Source organism: Carica papaya, chromosome 8 (genome assembly GCF_054855325.1).
Source record: "Carica papaya isolate Zhongbai chromosome 8, ASM5485532v1, whole genome shotgun sequence".
In the NCBI taxonomy this organism is placed as follows: domain Eukaryota; kingdom Viridiplantae; phylum Streptophyta; class Magnoliopsida; order Brassicales; family Caricaceae; genus Carica; species Carica papaya.
In genome coordinates this window covers 3,256,790-3,275,956 of record NC_142316.1, presented here as the reverse complement: position 1 = coordinate 3,275,956, position 19,167 = coordinate 3,256,790, and the positions used below count along the sequence as shown (strand labels likewise).

General features: G+C 33.6%; 1 long non-coding RNA gene across 7 annotated transcripts; it reads right to left on the bottom strand.

Moving 5' to 3' along the window:
• Window positions 1–3,691: 3,691 nt before the first annotated feature.
• On the bottom strand, window positions 3,692–18,907 carry LOC110818006 (uncharacterized). 7 transcript variants are annotated; one of them, XR_015813909.1, is made up of 5 exons: window positions 18,270–18,907; window positions 14,056–18,091; window positions 13,765–13,835; window positions 13,425–13,702; window positions 3,692–4,000 (listed from the first exon to the last, which is right to left on the bottom strand). It is a non-coding gene; the product is annotated as an uncharacterized LOC110818006 (long non-coding RNA). The 7 variants fall into 7 exon arrangements; XR_015813908.1 differs by having other exon boundaries at window positions 13,765–18,091; XR_015813907.1 differs by having other exon boundaries at window positions 13,425–13,835.
• Window positions 18,908–19,167: the final 260 nt, after the last annotated feature.

Here is a 19,167-nt window from a genome sequence, read left to right as displayed (position 1 = left end):
TTTTATTTTTTTTAAAAAAAAGAAAAAAAGAAAGTTTAAAATGATTTATGTGTCCTACTATTCATCGAGTAAATAATTATCACTCATATTTTTACCTTATAATTTAGAGGTGTAGTAGGGACGATAATCAATTAACCACCTCTTGCTTAATCGTTTTATTAAATTTTAAGAGAAGATTTTATTTTCTTTTTTTATAAAAAAAAAGAAAGAAAGTAAAAAAAATGATTTATTGAGATTGTAAACTCATTTATACGTCACCACAAAAGTATACGCATATAATAATATAATTGTAAACAATGTTTATACAAAAATATATAGGAGCACAACTCAACATAAACATATTTGCTATTACAAATAAAAATACTTATCAATCATTAAATTAAATAGTGATTAGTAAGTGACGATCTTGTATTAGAAAATATATAATAGCATAAAAATAATATAAATCGAGTATAGCCATATCTTATGAGATGCCAAAATCAAAGGATCACTAAGTGTCAAAACCAATATCATGGTTTAAATATGGTTCCAACAAAATTAAAAATCCCTTTGATGAAGAGTTGATGTATAGCTTCCATAATCAAGCAAACATGTTTTTTTTCCTTCAAAACATATATAAAAATGTCCCACCACATTATGGCCGTATTGAGGAAAAGAACATGACAATAATTTTCTCATCATTTTAATGCATAAAATCATTCTTTAGATTAATAGAATCACTACAGAACTTTATAGTCTTGTTATTATGCATCAAGATATCTCATAATGGTAAAATATATGACTAGTTACATGTGAGGAACAGAAGATTTAAATTTTGTAGTAATACAAAATTCGTGATGTACTAAGCAATTTCTTAGTTTTGTTAGAAGTACAAATGTGAATTTCAATAGTAAAAATGAATTTGTCGGCGAATAGTAGATGTGCATATGAATGCGTACGTGTATGTGGGAATGATAGTGTAAGTGAGTATAAGCATGAGTAAAAGAAACGAAATGTAAGGGGGATACTAAATATGTAAAAAAGTGAAAAAGATAGTAAAAACGTAAAAAGAGATAAGCATCAACAATACAAAAATAAGAAAAAAAAATTTCAGGTACGATTAGGTAGAACTCAACGGGAGTTTTCATGTACTATTTACAGTTTTGTAAATTATGGTATTAAACTGTTCTTACGAAGTACGTATAGTTAATCCAAATTATCATTTTTAGAACAGAAAACCAAGATCAAGTCAAGACCAGTAGAAACAACGAAGAGACACGTAAATTAAGCTAGTTTTGACTTCGGTTAATTTTGGTTTAATTTCAAACTTTTTATTATTATTTATTTTCGAAATTAATAATGCTTCATGTAACTCTTCGACTTTATGAATGTTTTGTATCATAACAAGAGAGAGAAAATATGTAAGAATTCAAATTACTGCATTCTTATTTCAAATAATGTTATGAAATTATATCAAGGTTAAAATGGCTTAAAACGTTCGTGACTCTAGTTTGAGCACCGGACATTACATATATACGTGAAAATGTAATCCAACTGCTATGAATTCTTTTTTTTTTTTTTCTGATCTACATATATATATATATATATATTACTACAAATTAGTGATTGTTGGCATTGTGTTTCTACATTCGTAAATAAGCGCCCATGTCTGTATCTATATACGTATATACATGGGAATGTCATCAACCTGCATTGTTATATATATATATATATATATATATATACATACGCATACATGGAAATGTAATCCAACTGCATTGGATTCTTAGATATCTTTTTTTCTTGAGAGGATTTTTTTTTCTTCTTTTTGAGGGGATTGCATCCTTATTCTTTGATCACTACAGCAATTAGATAGAATCTCCATTTTTTTTTCTGATCTGCATGTGTATATTTTACTATAAATTAGTGATTATTGGCATCGTATTTCTACATATATATATATGGATGCATATATATATATATATATATATATACACCATGTTTTTATTTCTTACAGTAATTTAGTGTTAGGATTTCTTGTACACACTGCAATTTTTCTTCACTCCATTTTTTCAAAACAGAAAATTATGGAAGGGCCTTTATATCTAGATCATTGTTCTTTCTCTTGTTCTTCTGTATATTAATAGAAATATATACATATATATATATATATCATGTTTTTTTTTCATAATTTTTTTATCGGATTTTAATCTTAAATGAGTATCAACTAAAATTCTTCTCGATTTATTCATGGGTTAGGGTTCGAATGCCCAATTCAGTTTCTGAAATTTTTTTTTTTTTCTGTTTTTCATATATAATTAAAAAAAAATTAATTAATCCCCTAAAAATCCTATTAAATTTTATTTAGATATAAAAATATAAAAAAAAATTGAAATAAAACACATACTCGAGAAATTTAAAAAATTTCTATTTTTTTTAGACTAGGTCGAGAGATTTTTTTTTTTACAAAATTTCTAATTTTAATATAAATATTATTTTTAAATATACCGAGAGAATCATACTCGAATGTAAATAATCAATTCTATTTAATTAAAAACTTAATTTAGATTAAATAACTTAATTTTTTAATTAAATTAGAGATAATTAGGGTTTAATTTTTGGATTTTGATGACAGGGAATGATAATCACAGAACAGTGATGGCAGAAATTCGTAAACGGGGGAAGTGCGCGTATATATATGAGGTTCCGATTTGCACACCTGATAAGTGCAAAACGACATGCATGGTACAATAAAACGCAACTTCTAGCGAATGTCAGGGCCCCACATTTTGTATCTGCGCTAAACCATGTCCTAATCATCAATTAATTTGAAATTAATAATTATTGAAATATTTATGTATGCATTTATATTATAATAAAAAATATTTCTTCAGAAATATTTAGTTATCGTTGAAATTTTTATTTCTTTTTTTCAATTATAATCTTTTGTTATGCTATTATTATTATTTATTTATTTATTTATTTTATATTTAGATTGTTGATGTGATACATTAATTACAATTTAATATTTTATTAAGAAACTATATTAATAATATTTCTATCATACTGAGATTAAATTACTTTTTCAAAAAAAATAATATATGTAGTTATAATCATATCAAAATTCCTGTATCTATAATTTTAATATTTGAAATCAAAATAAAAGATCTAATTTAGTACCCTACCAACTCATGTATGAAGTGGATGAAATGTCAGTCTCATATGTGTCCTACTATTGATCGGTTAAACAACTTGTCAGTCATATTTTTATTTTATAATTTAGATGCGTCGTATGGATAATGATATATTATCTACCTCGTTGCTTAATTGTTTTATTCAAATGTTAACGAATATTTTATTTTTTTGGTAAAGAAATGATTTATTTAGATTGTGAACTCATTTATACATCACCATAAAGTGGACGCATATAATAATGACTATACATCTATTGAGAACTTAAGTTTTATTTTTGTAGATAATCAACCAATTAAATTTATATATGCATCAATCCTAATACAACAGTAAACAACATCTAATAAAGATATTAGGAGTATAATCTAACTTGAACTCATAACATGTTATATATGAAATGACGTACCAACTATAAAATTAATTAGTGATTGGTAAGTGATGGTCATGTATTAGAGAAAATTTAGTAGCATAAAAATCATATAGATCGAGTATAGTTATATCTTATAAGATGCCAAAATCATAGGATTGTTAAGTTTCAAGACCAAAATCATGGTTTAAATATGGTCATTCAACAAAATTAGAGCTCCCTTTAATGAAGGGTTGATATGAAGCTTCCATTATCAAGTAAACATGTTCTTGCCTTCAAAACATGCAAAAATGTATCCCCATATTATGACCATAAATGAGGGGAAGAGCATAGTGATATTTTCCTCGTCATTTTAGCTCCAAAATACACATAACTATTCTTTACATACATGAGATCATCACAAAAGTCTGTAGTCCGCTATGATACATCAAAACATCTCGCAATGGTAGAATAAAGGATAAACTGCATGTGAGAGACAAAGAGTTAAAAATAGGCATGGCCAATGGCTCTGCATAATACGAAATTTGTGGTATGCTAAGCAATTCTATAGTTTTGTTACAAGCTTAAAATTGTATCTAGTCATGAACAACTTGCATTACGATACTTCCTAATTAAATTATACATGAATTTCCAAGTAAATTTATAAATTTTTGTTTAATCCAATATATATATAATAGACTTTTTTTCAATCACACAATCTAATTTTTGACATAATGTAATACATCTCAAATGTCATTAATGTTTGACTCGTTGTTATGTTACCAATGACCTAGATACTAAGTCAATTACATATAACATATGAATAACATTATCATAATAACCTTTCTTAAAAACAGTGTAATTATTATTTTCAATAATAATAAATATTAAGTAAATTACATAATAATAATGTTACTTAACTTGGGCATTGAACACTCGCAAGTTGTCATGATGCACTGTGACAATAGAGTTGCAATGCACATTGTAGCAAGTCCAGTTTTTCATGAGAAAATTAAACACATAGAGTTGAATTATTGTTTGATCCGTGAGAAAATTCAGAATGAGAGTGTAATAACGAAGCTTGTTGGGAGCTCACAATAGATTGATGATTTTCTCATCAAACCTCTTCCAAGTATTCTTTTTATTCACACATATCCACGATAAGAGTAAAAAATGTTTACTCTCCATCTTGTGGGGGAGTGTTAAACCCTAAGATCCACATAATCTAAGTGGGACTTGATGTGGGTTACCGAGCCCTTTAAGGGATCCACATGTGTATCATGCATGCATTCATGTATATATATACATATATATATGAAGAGTAAGAGTTAAAAAAACGAAAAAGTAAATATGTATATAAAGTGTACATATATCTTATTTTTACTCTATATAAATACTTCTTTTTCTCTCATTATTAAGGTACGGAGAAAAAAAAATGAGAACCATGATTAGGGTTTCCTCAAATCGTTGAGTCTCTCTATTTTTTGTCTCCCTTCCTCCAAGATCTATTTGATTCTATATATTTTTTTTAAATCACCCACCAAAATTTAAAAAAAAAATATAAATTCTATATTGTACTATTAATTATATATTTTAATTATCATAATAAATATATTTTAACCTAATTAAGTTAATTGCATATTTATATTTATGTCATAAAATTAGCCTAATCATATAAAAGCAGTTAATAGAGATGAAATGAGAAAAGAAATATGATTGAATAAGATATTATTATTGTAACAGTCCAAACTCTCACTCAAAGTCCTGTCGGAATACTCATAATGTTATGATAAGATAATCAAGAGGAATATTTCGTATAACAAATCTTAAAATAATAAAAAGTACATCTCTTACATATTTAGCTCAAAATATCCAATATTTATTAGGCATGTCTAAACTTTAAAATAAATATTTACTAAAAATGAAATAATTAACATTAAATACTATTCAAATTAAAATGAAAAATTAAACAATCTCCTAATAAGTCTCTCACTGTTTAAGAGCGGGATTCTGAATATTCTGATATGAAAAAAATGAATAATAAATAGGGTGAGTTTAATATATTTAGTAAGCAGCTAAGTACCGATAAACAATATGACAATATGTCCAAGTTGGTAGAAAACATAAAACTACCGACAGAGATGGTTCAAAATACTTTTCTCTTTAATTTTAAAAATACGTGGTATCTACACCCTAATTCAATCATCAAATCTTTTAAATTAGTTTATTCAGTAAATATTCATAATTCCTTATTTCAGTATTATAACTCAAGGCATAAATAGTTCAATAAATAGTATAACTCAGTATTCAGTAAATATTCATAATTCCTTATTTCAGTATTATAACTCAAGGCATAAATAGTTCAATAAATAGTATAACTCAGTATTCAGTATCACAATTTAAACAATAAGCAGTTCAGTAGATATAAATTTAGTATTTCAGTATCGCAAACTCTACCGATGACTTTTTATTCATTCCAATCAGTTTATATCTTATTAAAAATAGTTTTACTACATGATACCATTTTCGTCGGTATCGATGAGAGCAGTAAAGATCCCCTCTACTACGTGAATATGTCATAATTCAATTCACAATTTACAGTTTGCAGTACGCAGTCTGCAGTTCATAGTTCTTACCACTTTGCCACGTCTGACTAAAACTATATCCATAAGTAGAGTTCACCACAGTCATACACCAAAAAGCTACACACACACACATACCCCTCAGTGATACCGATTAAATGGGTTTTCTAAATATTTTAATGTCTATTTATTTATTTCAATTCATTAATAAATTTTTTAATTTTGTTATTTAATATACCATATACCTATAACACACATATTGTAACTATTCATCACCCTAAATTCTTCTACATATCCTTAATATGCTCCTAATTACATAACAACCAGTACATATATGAATTCAGTTACAAAATATAAGAGAATAATTCATCAGCAATTTCAATAATAAACGTAAATAAGAATACAAAAGTTAATAATAAAATAACATTGGAATTATGTGCTTATTAATAAATTGTCAACTATTAAACGCCATAGTTTTAGTATCTTAAATAGATTAACCTATATTTGTAAGCCCTTGTGCACTTTCTTGATTTTCGCCTAAAACTCTTTCATGAAATTATCCCTGAGATAAAAGATCAACCTGTTATAGTGATAGCCATATCGGGTTAGTAATGAATTAGTAATCTCTTAATTTCAAACACTCATATCTAGACTTACTCATAATTCTAAACTGGATAAACAATTCATTGCATTAGAGTTAAATAGGATTAATTAACCTTAAATTTAACAAGATAAACCATCAAGATTTTTGGATTTACCTACCCAGACTAGGTTCCTAGGACTCATTGTGCGTAGCCACGGGAAGTCTGTGTGCCTCCACATGCGTCGCCACTGAATCACCACGCGTTGTCGCTGCTCGTCGTCGCCCGCCGCTACAGATTGACTAGAACTCATCGTGAAACGCTTCGTGCCCTTATATCCAATGAAGATCTGCTGAAATCGCGTCAAAAGGAGCTATAAAACAACAAAAATGTGTGTCAAGCCCCTGCGCAGATTGTTTTCTACTCCTGTGTACTGTCGCGCGAAGCACCAGCTTCTCTTTTCCCTTTTTCTTCTTCTTTTTCCTCTCCTCTCTCGGCTGCCCATTGATGGTAACTACAACCCTTCCCTTTTATCTATCTCTCTCTCTCTCTCTCTCTCTCTCTCTCTCTCTCTCTCTCTTCCTACACCAATCTCATTCCCTCTCTATAGTTTTATAGGGGGAACAAGAGGAGTCCTGCACGATCCTTCTTCCTCAGTATGCAGGTCCCTCTTCTTCTTTTTTGGCTAATGGTAGAGGCATACACGCCTCTACCTCTTTATCTTCCCCAACTAGCGGCAAACATGCCTCTAGTCTCCTTTTTTTTTCTTCTTTATATCTAAAACGGCGCCGTTTTGGGATTTTCCAAAACAACATCATTTTAGTCTGTTTCAATCTATCCCCCTTAGAAAAATTTGGTCATCTAAATTTAATTTATTAATATAAACTATTAATACATAAAGTTAATATAAATTACAAATCATTAAATAGATGGGGATACTTATCTCAAAGTTTCATTTCTAGCTCCCAAGTGGCTTTCTTTTGAGTGTGGTTCCACCACAAAACCTTGATTAGGGGAATCACTTTGTTCTGAAACACCTTCTCCTTCCAATCCAAGACAGTGACAGGAACTTCTTCATAGGATAGATCCCTCTGAATTGAAAGAGGTCTATAAGGTATGATATGAGATGGATTAGGATTATAATTTCGTAGCATTGATACATGAAATATGTTGTGAACTCGAGATAGCTCTAGAGGCAATACTAGTCAGTATCGGTTGCTCTAATTCTCTCTAAAACCTCAAATGGGCCAATAAATCAAGGGCTTAGCTTTTCCTTTTTCCTGAATCTACTTATGCCTTTGAGAGGCGTGATCTTTGGAAAGATATAATCACCTACCTCAAATTCTAAGTCCCTTCTTCAGTTATCCACATAGCTTTTCTATTTATTTTGGGCTACCTAAATGTTCTTCCTTATCTTAACAATCTTTGTAGTAGTTTCGTCTACTAACTCTGGGTCAATTAACTTCTTTTTTCCAACTTCTTCCCAAGAGATGGATGACCTACAAGGTCGAAAATACAATGCTTCATAAGGGGTCATATCAATGCTTGTTTGGTAGTTATTGTTATAAGTAAATTATATTAGTGGCAAATGGTCATCCCAAGATCTGCCAAAATCTAAAATACATGCTCATAGCATATCCTCCAATGTGCAAATGTTCTTCTCTGATTGTCCATCTGTCTGATGATGAAAAGTACTGTTAAAGGATAGCTGGGTGCCTATGGCTTGTTGAAAGCTTGTCCAAAACCTAGAGGTAAATCTAGGATCTCTATCAGATACCACTGAAACTGGAATTTAATGTAGTCTTACAATCTTGCGAATATAAATTATAGCTAACTACAATCTCGCGAATATAAATTATAGCTAACTTATCCAAAGAGTCTGTCATTTTCACTACTAGGAAGTGGAAAGACTTTGTTAACCTATCCATTATCACTCAGATAGCATCATGGCCTACTTGGGTCTTAGGTAATCCAATCATGAAGTTCATGGTCATATGTTTCCATTTCCACTTAGGAATTGGCAAAGGTTGGAGGGGTCCAATAGGACGTTGTTATTTTGCTTTCACCTGCTGAAAAGTAAGGCATTTAGAAACATACTCAACAATGTCTCTCTTTATACCATTCCACCAAAATCGGGGTCTCAAATTCTGATACATTTTATTCATATCCGGATGCATAGCAAATTTAAAGCAATGAGCCTCAGTCAAAATGTCTTTCTTTAATTCATCGTTATTAGGAACATAAATCGTGTCATTAAATCTGAGTAACTCATCATTTGGGACTATGAACTCTAGCTTTAAACCTTGCTCTATATCCTTCCTAATGGCCAATAATATAGAGTCAGTCAACTGAGCATCTCTAATCTATTGTAGTATTGCAGATTGGGCATTTAAATTGGCCAAATAAACGCCTTCAACCTGATCATGAAGTTGAATTTCTTGCACAGCCTCTAACAGCTTCCACTCAAAAACCATCATACAAGTCAGTGTACCTACATTCTTCCTGCTAAGTACATTCGCTACTACATTACTCTTTTCTAGATGATACAAGATCTTATAATCATAATCTTTTAATAGTTCTATCCACTGCCTCTAACTCATGTTGAGAGTTAAAATATATTTTAGACTTTTATGGTCAGTATAGATCTCAAATATTTTATCATACAAATAATAACGCTAAAGTTTCAGGGCGTAAACAATCGTAGTGAGCTCCAAGTCATGAGTGGAGTAATTTCGTTCATGTGTCTTCAATTATCTAGACCCATAAGCTATGATCCGTCCATACTGCGTCAAAATACATCTCAATCCCTGATAAGAAGCATCACTGTATACTGTATATCCACCAATTTCATTCAATAAAGCTAACATACGAGTTGTAATCAACCGTTTCTTGAGCTCTATGAAATTTCTCTCACATGTTTCATCCCATTCGAATTTAACATCTTTCTTTGTAAGTTGAATAAAAGAAGCTACAATCTTTACGAATCCCTCTATAAATCTACGATAATACCCAGTTAATCCCAAAAATCCTTTGATATCCTTGACAGTAGTAGGTTATTCCCAATTTAACACAGTCTCAATTTTGTAGGGATCCACTAATACACCATCTTTTATTATTACATGTACCAAAAATGTAACCTGATCGAGCCAAAAATCACGCTTACTTAACTTTGCATACAACTTCTTTTCTCTAAGAACCTGCAAAACTTGAGTCATATGCGAAACACGTTCCTCCTTACTCTTAGAATAAACCAAGATACATTGATAAAGACTATGATAAATTGATTCAAAAATAGTTTGAAGAGCCTATTCATCAAGTCCATGAAGATTGCAAGTGCATTAGTCAACCCAAATGGTATGACAAGAAACTCATAATGTTTGTACCTAGTCTAAAAAGTTGTCTGCAGAATGTCTTCAGCTTTTATCTTTATCTGAAGATACCCTGAACGTAGGTCAATCTTAAAAAAGACTGGTCAAAGAAATCATCAATTCTGGAGAGATGGTACTTTTTTTATTGTAACTCTATTTAGCTCCTTATAATTTATGCACAATCTCAATGTTCCATCATTCTTCTTTATAAATATGACTGGAGCACCACAAGAGGTCATACTATACCAGATGAAACCCTTATTCAAAAGGTCTTGAACCTACTTCTTCAACTCTTTTATTACAATTCAGCTCATCCTGTATGGGACCAATGAAATCAATTAAGTACCTGACTAAAGATCGATGACGAATTCAACTTCTCGATCTATAGGCAATCTTAGTAGGTCATTAGGGAAAACATCTAAGAATTCCCTTACTACTGGAATTTCTTGGATATTAGCCCACTTACTTGTCTTATCCTCAATCACATCGGGAGCAGATTTAGCATCTTTAGTTGTAATGGCATAAACTCAGCCTGGAACTGCTGGTCTAGCTTGCGGCTGAGGTTGGGGGCAATCACAGACCTAATGATTGGTACTTCCACATCTGAAATAGACATTGTTGAGTCAGTGACATGGGATATCTCCATGATTCTTACCACAGTGAACACAACTCTAATTTTTTCTGGCTGGCAGAACTATAATTAGAAAGATAGAGCTACACTGGGTCTTTTATTATGGTGACCTTGACCTAAGAGTGGTTTTTTGTAAGGGATTGAAGGCTTGGAACTACCTGTTACTGGTGTAGAGCTCTTAATAGTACTCTAAATGAGTTGTGCCTTGACCAAAATCTACTGATAAGTACGAAGCTCAATTACTACAAATGGGTTCCTAATCTCCGGACAAAGACCCCACTGAAATCTTTGGGTCATCCTCCCTTCATCAGATGTAATCTCGGGAGAGTAGCAGTTAAGGTCTATGAATCTTCGTACATAATCAATGACTGAGAGGCTTCCCTAGATAAGCTGGGAGAACTCTATCTCCTTCTAATAACGAATGTGGTCGAGGAAGTATTCGACATTAAACACCTATAAGAAGTGTTCCCATGTAATGGGCGTGGGTAGAGTAGTCTACTTAACTTTCCACCAGCACTTTGTTTCTCCCTCAAGCATAAAGGTGGCGAGGATAACCTTCTGTTCATCAGTCACCCCCACAACTCTAAAAAACTTTTCAATTGCCTTTAGCCACTTTTCAGCCTCATAGAAAGTCGATGCTCCTATAAATGGGACTGGATTCAGTCGTTTGTAACTCTCAATATAATTTGGATCCATCGTTAGTAGAGCTGGGCCTTGTTGAGGTGAAGGGGGAGGTGGAGGATCTGGCAATTCTCCCCCTACAAAAACCAAAGAAGGATCAAGAAGGTACCTATTTTTTTCTCTAACCTGCTGACTAGTAACGAACCTCTCCACCAAGTTGTAAAAATGATCAACACCTTCCCGTAATGATTCTATCTAAGAAGATCTGTTCATAGGGCGTCGTCCTCACCTCATTTTTGTTTGCCTACATCACTAAACAAAAATTTTAAGATTTACCCTTATAAAATTATATTCTCAACCACAGTCTTATCCTTAAGTCTTTTTTGTAAGGGATGATCTCGAGGAATGTGGGCTCTAATTCAATCACCTATTATGATGACCCTCACCCAGAGTCCAGACTCAATATTCATAATGTTATGATAACATAATCAAGAGGAATATTTTGCACAGCAAATCTTAAAATAATAAAAGTGCATCTCTTACAAACTTAACTCAAAATATCCAGTATCTATTAGACATGCTAAACTCTAAAATAAATACTTACAAAAAATAAAATAATTAACATTAAATATTGTTCGAATTAAAATAAAAATCAAACAATATTCTAACAAGTCTCTCACTATTTAGGAGCAAGATTCTGAATATCTTGATACATAAAAAATGAATAATAAATAGAGTGAGTTTAATATGCTCAGTAAGCAGGTAAGTATGAACAAATAATAGGACAATATGTCTAAGTTGGTAGAAAATATAAAACTACTAATAGATATAGTTCAAAACACTTTTCTCTTTAATTAAGAAAATACGTGGTATCTATACTATAATTCAATCACCAAATCTTCTAAATTAGTTTATTCAGTAAACACTCAGAATTTCTTATTTTCGTATTATAACTCAGGGCATATACAGTTCAATAAATAACATAATTCAATATTGTAACGATCCAGAAAATATCTAAAGGAAATAGATAATAACTTAAGTGCAGAAGCAAAATAAAATGTTAAGGTTTACATTCCTTACACAATAACTTAAAAGTACTAAACAGTATTACGGAATTCATTCTTTGAAAGAAGCACAAGAAATAAGGAAACAAACGAAAAATAGAAAATATCTAGCATCTACTCGTAATCTTCTTGCTGATCGGGTTCTGGAACCTAGTCCCCTTGATCTAAAATGGTTAAATAAAGAATGTGCTACACTAGCCCAGTAAGGATATCACACTATATCACCGACACATAAGTAAAGATTGGTAAAAAATTAAAAACCACTAATTGAGCATTAAATTTAGCAAATTCATTTACCAATCATAAAATCATTTCTCGTTCACTTACCATAGTGAAATTTATGAAAATAACCTGTAAGAATAATAATATCATACAGACCAATATTTCATGCATGATCAACCTAGTACATATTATAAATCCATATCTATTATTAATAAACCAAACAATAACTACCACTCTTTTCACCAACCTGCTAGTATCCGTGGGGGTTTATAAGGATGCCCCCTACACGTAAACCCTTTCATTTATTATTCTCAATTATGTGCCGTCCTCATACCTCATCTGGTATGAGTGCATATTTACCAAACCTCAATACCCCGTTGGGTATAATGGTGAAGTAGGCCGTCCATATACCCAGTGTGGTATGAGCGCCAAATTATCAAGTCTCCATACCTCGTCCGGTATGAAACAACGTTCACGGTATGGTTTCCTATGTACCCGATCCGTCCACCATCTCCCAGTATATCCAATAAGACTGTCGTTTCATCTAATCATTTAATCACACAATTTTTTTACTGTTTAAACTTCATTTTTCCTGATTCAGTAGTAAATACGTAAAATAAACCATACATGTGTTCAAAATCATAAAATAAATAAATAAGATACCATCATGAGGGTAAACTGTAAAAACAATCAACAACAACAATAGATAATTTTCAGTTCCTGCTCCATTAGCAATCTATAATTAATTATGAACATTTTCTAAATTGTAACAAAATATTGTATTATTATTTATTTAAACTTCAGTTCTATGATAGAGAATAGGGTGAGGGATCCTTACTCAATTTTAACGCCCGAAAGCTAAGCTGTTTACTGCGCCTATGGGGGATCCCTAGGTTCCCTGAATTTTTCTTCGGGAATTGAAACGCGCTAATAGTACCAACAAATGTTCCAAATAAACTCAAAATCAGTCCCAGGGCCCACTCAGCCAATTTTGGAATTCTGGCACGGCGACTCCGCCGTGCTCCGGCGAGGGGACCGCTGCGGGTAGCGGCAGTCCACCTCATGTCGGCCATTTTCGGCCATTTTTGGCCAAATTGGTGGATTTTGCATCGATCCCTGTGAGAAAACACGTTAAAGGGACTTGGTTGACCGAAAAAATACAAAAAATCAAAACTTACCAGCGGCGGGACTCTCCAATGCGATGGCTCCTTTAGCTCATGTTGCGGTTGGGTGTTTTGCTTTGGTCAACCTGTAGAAGAAAAAATGGTAATCACAACAATGGAAAAATTACGTGAAACGAGAATCGAAAAGGGTGAGCTTAACCAGTCTTCGGAGGTGTTTTGTGAAATTATCTGCTGCGGCGGCGCCCGGCTTTGCTGGTATTTTTCGATCAATTAACCAGTCTTTTTGCTCTAATTTGACCACGGGTGAGCTTAAAATTGAATTTCGTGCAAAAAGAAAAGTTTTACCTTCTTTGGCAGTTGAAAAGGGTTCTGATGCGGCGGCGGGTGGCGGCGATCGGCTCCCCTGCTGCTGGGTCATCTTCTCCAATGAGGGGGTCTGGTGGCTAAGGTTAGGATTTGGTGTGGATGGAGGTTATTTATATCCGTGCACTTGTGATCTGAACCGTCTATCGCGTTTGATCTGAACCGTCCAATTGCGATTAAATAGGGAGTGAATTTGGACCGTTCATCGTGAGTCAATCTCAGCCATCCATCGGGATCTAATTTGGGTCATCCGATCGTATTTGAATCTAGCTGTTCGATCGCATTTGAGAGGGAGCGCATCCAGGTCGTTTGTGCGCGCGGGAATGAACCTCAACCGTTCGATCGTGGGCACGCGGATCGTCCACGTGGTCTCCTGCGTCAATGTCTCTGCCACTTGGCTCATCCTGGTTGGTCAAGGCTGCTGACCAGGAGTCTGACGTGGCGAAACTTCTCTAAATTATATTTTGACTCATGTTTTCTAATTTTTTTTTCCAAAAATACCCTCAGAACTCAAATTTTCACTCATTTTCCCCAAAATTATTTTCAATTTAATTTTCGATCAATTTTATTTTATTTTTTACCTCAAATAAAATAAAATAAAATAAAATAATTAAAATTATATTTATTAATTATTTAATTAAAACAAAAAATTTTATGGGTGTTATAAATATTCAGTATCACAATTTAAGCAGTAAGCAGTTCAGTAGATATAAATTCAGTATTTTAGTATCGTAAATTCTACTCATGACTTCTTATTCATTTCTATTAATTTATATCTTATTAAAAGTAGTTTCACCGCGCGATGTCATTTCCGCTAATGTCAACGAGAGCAGTAAGGATCCCCTTTACCACGTGAATACGTGACAATTCATTTTAGAGTTTACAATTTGTAATACACTGTAACGACCCAGGAAATTAAAAGAAAATGCATATATAAAATTATAAGTGCGGAAGCGAAATAAAATATTATGATTAACATTCCTTACACAATAACCAAAACGTATTAAACGCATGAAAGAATAAGCTAACTAAAGTAAATACTAGAAATGAATACTATAAGGAAAATTATGAAATCCTTAGGCATCTACTCACCGTCTTCCTGCAGAACGGGCTCGGAAATCAAGTCCTCCTGATCTGAAATGGTTAAGTAAGGAATGAGCTACACTAGCCTAGTAAAGATGTCACACTATCTCACTGTCACAGAATAAAGGTTGGTAGAAAACAAAAACGACTAATGGAGCATAATTTATAAAAAATCCATTTATCAATAATAAAACCTTTTACTGTCCACTTATTTCGGTGAGATTCATGAAAACAACTTATGAAAATAATAACATTATAATATCATGAAATCATACGCACTATGTAACATAACACATGTCATACTTTTAATATTTTAATCATCAAGCAACAAATTTCCTCTTTTACCAGTCTACCAGTGTCCATGGGGATCCACAGGGGTCCTCGCTACACGTGAACCATTCACCTTAATAACTTAACTCCAGGGCCATCCCCATACCCCGTCCTGTATAGTGGCCAAAATCATAAACCTCAATACCCCGTCCGGTATGAGGGTGAAGCGGGCCTCCCCATACCCTGTTCGGTATGAGCGCCAAAATATTTAAAGTCTCAATACCTCATCCGGTATAAGAGACAACGTTCCCGGTAGGGTTCCCTATGGACCTGGTCCATCCACCATCTCCCAGGATGTCTAGTGAGGCTGTTAACCTATCCATTTATCAACTCAATCCCATTTCTATTTGTTCTTAGTCTCATTTACCCAATCAAAAATAAATACGTAAACCAGTAACAAATACCAAACAAAGTAAATATAACATCGGATTCACAATAATCAAACCATAATAAATTAAACAGTGAATCACGCATACGAAGCCACAGAATAAATAAATCATATACTACACTGCATTTAGACTGTAAAATAAATCAAACAAGAACTGACTGAAAAACATATCAGATTCGGGCTCCATTAGCAACCTTAATTAATTATACATATCCATGAATTCATAAAATACCATTTTATCATTTATTAGACTTTAATACCGTGATAAGAAATAGAGTGAGAGATCCTTACTTGATTCGAAGTCTAAAATCGATTTTTTATTGTGCCTATGGGCAGTCCCTAAATTCCCTGAATTTTTTTTCAGGAACTGAAACACAATTCTGGTACCTGCACATGTTCCCAAAAACCTCCAAATCAAACCCAGGGCTTCCTCAGCCAATTTTGAAATTCCAGCACGACAGCTCCGTCGTGCTCCGGCAACAGCGCCACTGCCCACGACGGCGATCCGCCTCGGGTTGGCTGTTTTCGGCTATTTTCGACCGAATTCAGCCAAACTAGCACCAGTTCCTGCAAGAAAACACACGTAAGGCCCTCGGTGGGCCAAAAAAATACAGAAAATCGAGACTTACCGGCGGCGGAGGTCTCGGGTGCGGTGGCTCCTTCGGCACGAGTTGCGATTTGGCGTTTTGCTCCGATCAACCTGTAGAGGAAAGGACGGTGGCCACAGTGGTGTAAAAATTACATCGAATGGGAATTGGGAAGGACCTCATCGGAGGCAAAAATCGAAAAAACCTGTGGCGGCGCCGCTGGGCTTCGGCAGCATTTTCCAGCAAATTGACCGATGGTTTGGCTCCGATTTAGCCACAGGGGGGTTCAGCATCGAAATCCGAGCCAATGGGAGAAATTTTACCTCGTTTGGCGGCCGGAAAGTGCTCTGGTGCGGCAGCGGTCGGTTCCTCCGATGGTTGGGTTGTCTTATCCGGCGAGGGCTCTGGCAGCTAGGGTTTGAGGTTGGGTGTGGATGAAATTATTTATAACCTGCCTTTTTAATATGGGCCGTCCATCACGATTTAATCTGGGCCGTCCGATCGCGATTAAATTATAAATGAATCTAGACCGTCCATCGCGATGCGATCTGAGCCGTTCGTACGTGATTCAATCTGGACCGTCCGCACGTGTGCAATCTGGGCCGTCTGCGCGCGCATTTGATCTTGGTCGTCCATGCACGCGAGAACGGATCTCAGCTGTCCGATCGCACGCACGCGGATCACCCACGTGGCCCGTTTCGCGTGGCCTTCTCGCATCAGTGTCTCTGCCACACAGCGTGTCCTGGTTGGCCGAAGCTGCTGACTGAGCTGCTGACGTAGCGCAATTTTTCTTAATTGCTTTTTGACCTCTGGTTTTCGATTTTCTTTTCAAAAACACCCTTAGAATCCGAATTTTCACCATTTTTTCCCAAAATTGTTTTCAATTAAATCCCAAAAATAATTTTACCTATTTTTATCATTATTATTATTTTTATTTCTATTAAATTAAATTAAACTAAATTAAAACCATATATTATTACTTAAATAAATCAATTAAAAAAATTAAAATAAAATAAAATTATAATAATTCTAATAATAATAATAATAATAAAATTAGGGTGTTACATACACAGTATACAATTCATAATTCTTATAGCTTCGCCACGCCTGGCTAAAGCCGTATCCATGGGTAGGGTTCACCACAGTCATACGTCAAAAAGCTACACACACACACCCCTCAGTGATACCGGTTAAACGAATTTTTCTAAACTCTAAACCCTAAACTCTAATTAATAGTTATTTATTTATTTTAAATCACTAATAAATTTTTTAATTTTATTATTTAATATATCTTATACCTATAACACACATACTGTAACTATTCATCACCCTAAACTCTTCTATATATTTTTAATATACTCTCAATTACATAGCAACCAATTCATATACGAATTTAGTTACAAGACATAGCAGAGAATTCATCAGTAAATTCAATAATAAACATAAATAAGAATATAAAAATCAGTAATAAAATTTCGTCAAAATTCTGCATCTATTAATAAATTGTCAATTATTAAACATCATAGTTTTAGTATCTTAAATAGATTAACCTATATTTGTAAGTACTTATGTACTTACCATTTTTGACTAAATTTCTTTCGTGAAATTATCCCCGAGATACAAGATCAATCTGTTACAGTGATATTCATATTGGGTTAGTAATGAATTAATAATCTTCTAATTTCAAATACTCGTGTCTAGACTTATTCCTAATTCTAAATTAGATAAATAATTCATTGCATTAGAGTTAAATATGATTAATTAACCTTAAATTTAAAACGATAAACCATTAGAGTTTTTGAACTTACCTACTCGAACCGGGTTCCTAGGATTCACTGCGCGCAACTACCGGAAGTCCGTGCGCCGCCACATGTGCTGCCACTAAATTGCCACGTGCCGCCATCGCTCACTATCAATCGTCGACGCATGCTATTGCAAATCGATTAGAACTCACCGTGAAATACTTCGCGCCCTCAAATCTAGCACAGATATGGTGAAATCACGTCGGAAGGAGCCGCAAAACAGAAAAAACGTGCATCAAGTCGCTGCACAGATTATCCTCTTCTCCTGCGCATCACCACGCGCAACATCAGCTTCTCCTTCTCTTTTTTCTTCTTCTTCTTCCTCTCCTCTCTTTGTTACTGATTCCTGGTAACTACAGCCCCTCCCTTTAATCTTCTTCTCTCTCTCTCTCTCTCTCTCTCTCTCTCTCTCTCTCTCTCTCTCTCTCTCTCTCTCTCTCTCTCTCTCTCTCTCTCTCTCTCTCTCTCTCTCTCTCTCTCTCTCTCTCTTCCTGCACCCATCTCTTTCCCTCTCTTTGCATTTTATAAGGAGGAGTGAGAGGCGTCTTGCACGACCCTACTTCCTTAGTGTGTAAGTCTCCTCTTCTTCTTTTTCAGCCACTGGCAGAGGCATACACACCTCCGCCTCTTCATCTTCCCCGACTATAGGCAAACACGCTTTTGGTCCTTTTTTTTTTCTTTTTCTTCTTCTTTATATCTAAAACGACGTCGTTATCATTTTGGATCCCAAAACGATGTCGTTTTAGTCTTTTACAATTGAGTAAATTTGGAAATACTTATTAGTAGAAATTTAATTAAATAATTAATTAATCAGCAAGCATAAAGGCCATGAGATCTTTTGTTTTTAAACCATGTTGAGATACATAAGCATATAGTAACTGTGTTTTTGTTTTTTTTGGTTTAC